The sequence below is a fragment of the Sinocyclocheilus grahami genome, unplaced genomic scaffold, assembly GCF_001515645.1.
Source record: "Sinocyclocheilus grahami isolate Dianchi unplaced genomic scaffold, SAMN03320097.WGS_v1.1 scaffold1562.1, whole genome shotgun sequence".
Classification (NCBI taxonomy): domain Eukaryota; kingdom Metazoa; phylum Chordata; class Actinopteri; order Cypriniformes; family Cyprinidae; genus Sinocyclocheilus; species Sinocyclocheilus grahami.
In genome coordinates, this window is record NW_015506741.1 from 74,708 (window position 1) to 83,448 (window position 8,741).

Genomic DNA, 8,741 nt, shown 5'->3' on the forward strand with positions numbered 1-8,741 from the left:
CCCTTTTACCAAAGGGTTGCCTATGAGCGCGCTATTCTTTCTGAATTCGGAGTTCTCCTCTCACATGAGAGTTGAGTTCTCTGTTTTTCCCAGAGCACCTGGAACCAGCAGCGTCAGGTGAACATAGACCCTTCACTCCGCCTCTCTGATGCGCTGAGTTTTTTGGCTAGCTTGCAGTACGCTTACCCTCTGATTTCTAATGATCCTGCTGTGCGAGCCCCCTCTCTCATTAAGAGCTGGGTCTATGCTCCCTCAGCTAGGTAACTTACTGCTAGCAGTTCCAACATTGGAACATGCTGTAGGTCCGAGCCCCTCCCCTCTCGTTTGAGAGCTGGGTGTGTTAAACAGTCTTCCAGGTCCTGAAGCAGCAAAACAGCCCCAGACCATCACACTGCCACCACCATATTTTACAGTTGGTATGATGTTCTTTTTCTGAAATGCAGTGTTACTTTTACGGCAGACGTAATGGGACACACACCTTCCAAAAAGTTCAACTTTTGTCTCGTCAGTCCACAGAGTATTTTCCCAAAAGTCTTGGGGATCATCAAGCTGTTTTCTGGCAAAACTGAGACGAGACTTTATGCTCTTTTTGCTCAGCAGCGTCTTGGAACTCTGCCATGCAGACCATTTTTGCCCAGTCTCTTTCTTATGGTGGAGTCATGAACACTGACCTTAACTGAGGCAAGTGAGGCCTGCAGGTCTTTGGATGTTGTTGTGGGATCTTTTGTGACCTCTTGGATGAGTCGTCGCTGTGCTCTTGGGGTAATTTTGGTCGGCCGGCCACTCCTGGGAAGGTTCTCCACTGTTCCATGTTTTTGCCATTTGTGAATAATTTCCCTTAATAATAAAAACCTTCATTTAAAAACTGCATGTTGTGTTTACTTGTGTTATCTTTGACTAATATTTAAATTAGTTTGATGATCTGAAACATTAAAGTGTGACAAACATGCAAAAAAAAAAAAGAAATCAGGAAGGGGGCCAACACTTTTTCACACCACTGTACATGCGTGCGGCTGCCGAACTGTATTAAAGCTTAAACAGAATAAACCCGTATATTAAAAGCTAACAGAAGCAGTAGCATTTACAAATAACAGCATAAAAGTATGAGACAACAACAAACAAAAAAACATAGGCCTACCATTAAAAGCCATGCTTGCACAGGTTCTGCGCGATCCTCTTCAATAATATCCTCTGCTTCTCAATCGGGCTCAAACTGATAAGCACAATAGACGACGCCATTGTTTACAATACAACCGGAGCACATGCCGCTGAGCTGAGGAGCGGGATGTTTAGACATGCTAGAGGCGGTTTAGCCAATCACAACACACTGGGCTAGCTAACCAATAGAGCTGGGTCTATGCTCCCTCAGCTAGGTAACTTACTGCTAGCAGTTCCAACATTGGAACATGCTGTAGGTCCGAGCCCCTCCCCTCTCGTTTGAGAGCTGGGTGTGTTAACCCTTAATAATAAAAACCTTCATTTAAAAACTGCATGTTGTGTTTACTTGTGTTATCTTTGACTAATATTTAAATTTGTTTGATGATCTGAAACATTAAAGTGTGACAAACATGCAAAAAAAAAAAAGAAATCAGGAAGGGGGCCAACACTTTTTCACACCACTGTACATGCGTGCGGCTGCCGAACTGTATTAAAGCTTAAACAGAATAAACCCGTATATTAAAAGCTAACAGAAGCAGTAGCATTTACAAATAACAGCATAAAAATATGAGACAACAACAAACAAAAAAACATAGGCCTACCATTAAAAGCCATGCTTGCACAGGTTCTGCGCGATCCTCTTCAATAATATCCTCTGCTTCTCAATCGGGCTCAAACTGATGAGCACAATAGACGACGCCATTGTTTACAATACAACCGGAGCACATGCCGCTGAGCTGAGGAGCGGGATGTTTAGACATGCTAGAGGCGGTTTAGCCAATCACAACACACTGGGCCAGCTAACCAATCAGAGCCCATCGTGTATTTCTGAGGCAGGGGCTTCATAAAAACAGGAAATGATCAGCGCGTTCAGAGGAGAAGGGACAGAGGTGTGGATTAAAGGTAAATTGTGTTAATGCTTCGTTTATTAAAAGACGCATTATTTTTCACATAATCAAGCCTAGAAAAAAAAACAGTCAACCACCCCTTTAAGAAGCTGTGTGGGGCAGCAAGAAACAAACTAAACAATGAGAGCAAGCTGTTCAGGAAAGGGGAGGAGAAGACAGCAATTTGTGATCTAGTGGATTTGGTGATTGAATATTTTATCATCAAGGACCACCACATGTCTGTAAGGGTATAAGATGCAAAAAGTGTTTGTATCAGTTTCTTAAATCAGAAAAAAGAGTGGGGAGTCTCCAGGACCAGGATTATGGAGTATTTTTATTTTTGGGAAACCTTTTCAAGTGCATGATCTAACTAAATTTAAACTATAAACTATATAAATACTAGCAGCAAACACACTGTGAGATGATCACGGTGAACAATGCTGCAAACAAGCATTGAGATCAAGTGTCAAGTTGATGGATCAAGTGTTAAATGAAACTGACTGTGACGAGAGGGGCGGGGCCGAGAGCCGTGGGAACAGAGCGAGACCGGTGGAGTTAATGGTAATGCGCGACACCTGCACCACTCACCGGTCTCGAGTCCTACGGAGGAGCTCCGGAAGGATAAGGACCTACTAACTTTGTTACACTGACAACTTGTCTGTTTGGAAGAGTGATGTTTTATGCAGTGTTATGCAGTAGCCATGACAGTTTTCATTGTATGAAGGGGATTTTGTGAATTTTCCAGAAGTCCCCAGGTACCCTAGTGACCACTTCAGACATTCATTAGAGGACAGTATTGCATCAAATGTGAGCTAGAAGACGTGAACCAGTTGGCCTACATCTTGGACATGGTAAATGTCCATGACTTTGTGAAAAACAATAGGCCTATATGGCAGTAATGTTGAACAAAAGGTGGAACTCAGAAGTGTAGTGCCCAGACAGTATATGGCTTGCACATAACAGACACAAGATAGTCAAGTGAGAAATCCAACTGGCACCCTCTGCATTAATTATTTGCTGATGTATTTCAGCAGGTCACACATACTAAGGCTGCGTTTACACTGCATATCTTAATGCACAGATCCGATCTTTTGACCATATCCAATTTTTTGGCCCGTCTGTTTACATTCATTTTAGACACGAATTGTATCCGATAACTGTGTTAACATAATTCCCACCCAAAATGATTGCGAGTGATTGCTTTATAGGCACATGGTAAACCCTCAGGTTTTGAATGGCCATGTTATTAAATTATTTATATAATTCACGTCGAGTGGCCATTGAGCTATTACTTGCCAGCATGGACAACGGCTGTTATGGATGTTTTGCAGCTCAAAATCTGACTGAATGGATAAATAACAGAAAATGACGATAATTTTAATTTGGTATGCTTTTTTATACAGTTCGTTAGAGGTAGAATTCTTTAGTGAAATAAAGTAGTGCCAAGACGATATTTATTTAAATGAATTCGAATGAATTAACGAGAGACAGAGATGAATTAACGAAAATGCGAGCACATACAGCTCACCGGCATTAAAATGCTTTATTTATGGGCAAACGTGTCGCCCTCGCATTGGGAGTTCTGCGGGGAATCGGATATGTGTGTTTAGACGCAGGTCAGATGTCCAGGTATCTGATATGTATCCGATTAAAATCCACATTTTGAAGTGGCTCAGATCGGATGTGAAAAAATTGGATCTCGCGTGGATTTTTGTGTTTACAAATCAAATTCCGATCTGCATCAAATTCCGATCTGTGTCAGATGTGGGCAAAAAATCAGATTTTTTTCTGCCAGTGTAAACGTAGCCTAATTCAGATTTTCTCTCAGATCTATTGATTACTGTTGATAAAGCGCTAATTGTTGGAGATTTTAACATTCACTTTGATAATACAAATGATGCATTAGGACTCGCGTTTACTGACCTAATAAACTCTTTTGCCTCTGCAAGCTGTGCAGCATTTTCCCCCGAACATCACAAGCCCCTGTGGCCTACAGCTACAGCAGCTGAAACAAGCGCAAAGCTGCTTATGCTTGCAACATATGCTCTCACATCTCAGTCTTTCCTCCTGTTACTTGTAATCCTTTTTCCTTTTCAGTGGCCTTCAGCTCCTATAGCTCACACTAGCGTGAGGCTGTCTCTGCTAGTGGTGCAGGCTGTACAGGCTCTACAGGATGTCACAAACCCCACTCCCTTCCCGTGGCCTACTGCAGCTGAGGGAAGGGTGAGGCTGCCTCCGCTTGCAACTCAGGCCCACACATCTCAGGCTTTTCCTCCCATTTCTAATGAACCCCTTTTTTCTTTTTAGTGGCCTCCAGCTCCCATAGCAGACACACCCGGAAGCTGATTTAAACGTCAGGCTGGCTCGGCTGACAATTGCAGCCCGTGCTCTTCCTACGTGCTTCCCTAAGCACCAGAGGCTAATCCGTGCGTGAGGCTGCCTCCGCAAATGGTTACGGCCCCTCCTTATTTTTTCCTTCTAACCCTTCTCTCTAATCTAAACCTCAGTACACTTCATTCACAGCAGTCCCAATACTTACCCCACTGAATGTTGCAGCTCAGGAACCACCCCTCGTGCCTAATACCATCAAGTCTCAGATTCTCGCAGAAATTCAGAGCGCTGGCTCCGGAGGTGGACCCATCGCCAACCCCAGTATCTCACTGTTCGCAACTCGCATTCCCATAACGAATCCCTTAAAACCTCCTCAACGCGTCACTCGGTTCGATCCTCCAATCAGTTTCTCCCAGAACCATCCAATCTTCTCTAACTGCTTGGAGATGATTTAAAGCTTTCCACCCCTCGTACAACCTGCCATTTCCCGATTTCTCCCTCCTCTCAATCACATCTTTCGTTTCCTACCTTAACACCAGTAAGAACCTCCAAGCCCGGTCAATCAAAGGTTATCTAAGCGGCACCCAATTTTTTTCCCACAAATAATTAATGTACGGTGCCCCCTCTCCTGAAATAAACAATTCTAAAACATCTATTTTGATCAAAGGAATTCAGTGCTCTCATTCTCCAAGCCCGGACGCTAGACAGCCGATAACTTTCGACATCCTTTCTAAATGTATCCACATTCTCCACACAGGGTACCACTCACTCCATACCGCTCGTAGACTGGACGCTATGTTCATACTGGCTTTTCGTGGTTTCCTGAGATGCTTGGAATTCACAATAACTTCTATTCAACCCCAAACTCCATCCAACTGTCTCCAATCTTTCCGTGCTTGACAGTGAAACTCCTATTTCATCAAAGTAAATCCGATCACGAAAAAGAGGTCACCACATCAGAATTTTTTAACCTCCCGTCACCAATCCAACCGTATCAGGCCTTTTTCTTGCCTACAATTCAGAAGCTCTCAGACTACATCCCCTCTTGACTCTCTTTTGTCGATGACTGACCGTAACCACCCCGTCACACATTTTTGGTTTAAAAAAAAACTATACAAACGATGTTCAATAAACATCGTCCAACCAGTCATACCCGTAGAAAGATTTTCCAGCCACTCCTTCCGAATCGGGGCAGTAACTACAGCAGCTCAAAAAGGTCTCTCATAGTAGCAGATCCAAGCTCTCGGTCGATGGCCATTGGACGCTTTCAAGAGCTATATCAGGACCAATAATTTTCACACAAAGAAAGCCCATCTAATTTTGATCAGTTAAAAGAAATTTGAGGCTGCCATGCTTAATTTGATTCTGTCACAGCAGTGCCCGCTCCATTTGATACTGCCGCTGCAGTGCCCTGCTTAATTTGATACTGTCACAGCAGTGCCCCGCTCATTTGATACTGCCGCTGCATTGCCCTGCTTAATTTGATACGGCCGCCGCAGTGCCCAGCTCATTTGATACTGCCGCCGCAGTGACCTGCTCATTTGATACTTCCGCCGCAGTGCCCGGCTCATTTGATACTGCCGCTGCAGTGCCTCGCTTAATTTGATACCGTTGCCGCAGTGCGCTGCTCATTTGGTACTGCCTCTGCAGTGCCTCGCTTAATTTGATACCGTTGCCGCAGTGCGCTGCTCATTTGGTACTGCCGCTGCAGTGCCCCGCTTAATTCGATACCGCTGCCGCAATGCCCCGCTTAATTCGATACCGCCACCGCAGTGACCGGCTGATTTGGTACTGCCGCCGCAGTGCCCCGCTTAATTCGATACCGCTGCCGCAATGCCCCGCTTAATTCGATACCGCCGCCGCAGTGACCTGCTCATTTGATACTGCCGCCGCAGTGACCTGCTCATTTGATACTGCCGCCGCAGTGACCTGCTCATTCGATACCGCCGCCGCAGTGCCCCGCTTAATTCGATACCGCTGCCGCAATGCCCCGCTTAATTCGATACCGCCGCCGCAGTGACCTGCTCATTTGATACTGCTGCCGCAGTGACCTGCTCATTTGATACTGCCGCCGCAGTGCCCTGCTCATTCGATACCGCCGCCGCAGTGCCCCGCTTAATTCGATACCACCGCCGCAGTGCCCCGCTTAATTCGATACCACCGCCGCAATGCCCAGCTCAGTTGATACCACCGCCGTAGTGCCCTGCTCACTTAATACTGCCGCCGCAGTGCCCTGCTCATTTGATACTGCCGCCGCAGTGCCCTGCTAATTTGATACTGCCGCTGCAGCGCCCCGCTTAATTTGATACTGCTGCCGCAGTGCCTACATTCATTGTTTCGAGACTAATGGCTTATTCCGCATTAGACCAGGCTCTCCCTTCCGGTGCAGCAGAGCCGCGGCTCTCTTCGGTCGCAGCAGGAGCCCTCCATCTGTTGTTTAGAGATTCAAGGCTTATTCAGCATCGGACAGGGCTCCCCCTTCCGGTGCAGCAGAGCCCTCCATCCATCGTTTCGAGCCTCATTTGCGTTTTCCGCATCAGACAGGGCTCCGTTCCGGTGCAGCAGAGCCGCAGCTCCCTTCAGTCGTAGTGAGAGCCCTCCATCCGACACTTTAAACCACACCACGTATTCAGCTGCAAGAGGGACTCTCCCTTCCGGTGCAGCAGAGCCGCAGCTCCCTTCGGATGCAGCGAGAGTCCCTCACCTGGCCTTTCATCATGCTCCTCATTCCGCGAAAGGTAGGGCTTGCCATCTGACCCGTAGAGTCGCAGCTTACGTTCAAGCACCGCACGACCCCTCCCAGTCGCCCTGCCACCTCCTCGCACACCCTACTTTTCTTCATGGCACGCATATTTTTGGGGGGCTACTTGGTTTTCTCTCCGGCTGCTGTCTCATGCCATTAGCTTCTTTTGGGGAGTTCTCTGGGTTCGGGCTTTAATCCGACCTCGGAGCCCTCCCTCTGGACAGCATGCCAAATATGCTACTAATTGCTTAATCACATTATATGTTAGTGTGAACTTATGAAATTATGTTTTATTAACAAGGTTCGGGAGGAGCACGATCAGATAATCAATCAGTCTGGCCCAGGTGGAGCTCGTCAGCTAATCACCTTAACAAGCACATACGTGTATATATACAGCCAACTTACCTCAGTTCCACGAAAGTTTTCCAGCATCCCGCCTCCACCCCAACACCTCACTACTATTCTAATTTCCTCCCAGTCTTGGGATGGGAGGGGAGTTCTCTGGGTTCGGGCTTTAACCCGAGCTCGGAGCCTTCCCTCTGGACAGCACGCCAAATATGCTACTAATTGCTTAATCACATTATATGTTAGTGTGAACTCGTGAATCGCGTCTAGTGTAGACATGGTGTTACTCACCTATCGAGAAGAAACAAAGCTACCTCGGCATCCGATCACAGGCCTTACGCTCCTTGAGTTCTCTCCAGTGCTGGAAAGCTGATCCGAAATGTACACGGGTCCTATCTCTTGCCTTATCGTAAGCATTCTTTTGTTCCGCAGACATTTTCCTCTTTTGTTTTTTATCCGCCATCTCTATCTTTCTGTTGCTTGGCTCGCTAATGTCCGTCTGTGCACTGAGCGCTCTCTCATCCACATCATGAGCAGATACGCCCCTTACTGCTGATTAGCTACAAGTTTGTTTTGGTACTCAGCCAGACTTAGTTTTCTAAAGCATTTTTGAAAATATACATACCCCACCTTTAATAATGCATGATTGCACTTTGGTTCATATTTAAGAAACTTTTAAAAAGTCGTAATTATTATTACAGCAAAAAAAAGTGTTTTTGTTGTGTAAATTTTTATGAAGTTGAAAAATAAATGGTGCTATTATCATCGGTGCTATAAGTCAGTTTTGCTGTAGACTATTCATCAAAAGCAGCATCAAAAAACAGCGTGATAACTGGCAGTCCAGGGGCCTCATTTATAACCGTTGCGTACGCACAAAACCTGTCCTGAAAGAGGCGTACCCCACTTCCTACACAAAAGGTGGGATTTATAAAAACAAAATTGCTGCACCTGGACACAAACTCTGACCCATGCGTACAGACTTTTTCCTGGAGAGAGATGAAGTAAACAACGATTTTAAACATTTGATATGTCATTATGTTGTATTCTGAATAAAATACTGAAATTTGAAACTTCCACATCATTGCATTCTGTTTTTATTCACAATTTGTACAGTGTCCCAACTTTTTTGGAATCGGGTTTGTACATATTTACATTAAATATTCCACTATGTAATTTCAGTGCTTATCTCAATTAAAGGGGTCATATAATGCTGCTAAAAAGAACATTGTGTATTTGGTGTAATGAAATGTGTTTATGCGGTTTAAAGTAAAAAAAAA

The 8,741-nt window shown here is 45.3% G+C and overlaps 1 long non-coding RNA gene across 1 annotated transcript in view; it reads right to left on the bottom strand.

The window, feature by feature from the left end:
- Positions 1–421: 421 nt before the first annotated feature.
- Positions 422–8,741, bottom strand: part of LOC107571193 (uncharacterized) — a 22,740-nt gene continuing 14,420 nt past the window's right edge. Inside the window, exons 2-3 of the long non-coding RNA XR_001607145.1 lie at positions 1,751–1,756; positions 422–432 (exon numbers count right to left, since the gene is read on the bottom strand). This is a non-coding gene — a long non-coding RNA (uncharacterized lncRNA). The remainder of the gene's footprint in view (positions 433–1,750; positions 1,757–8,741) is intronic.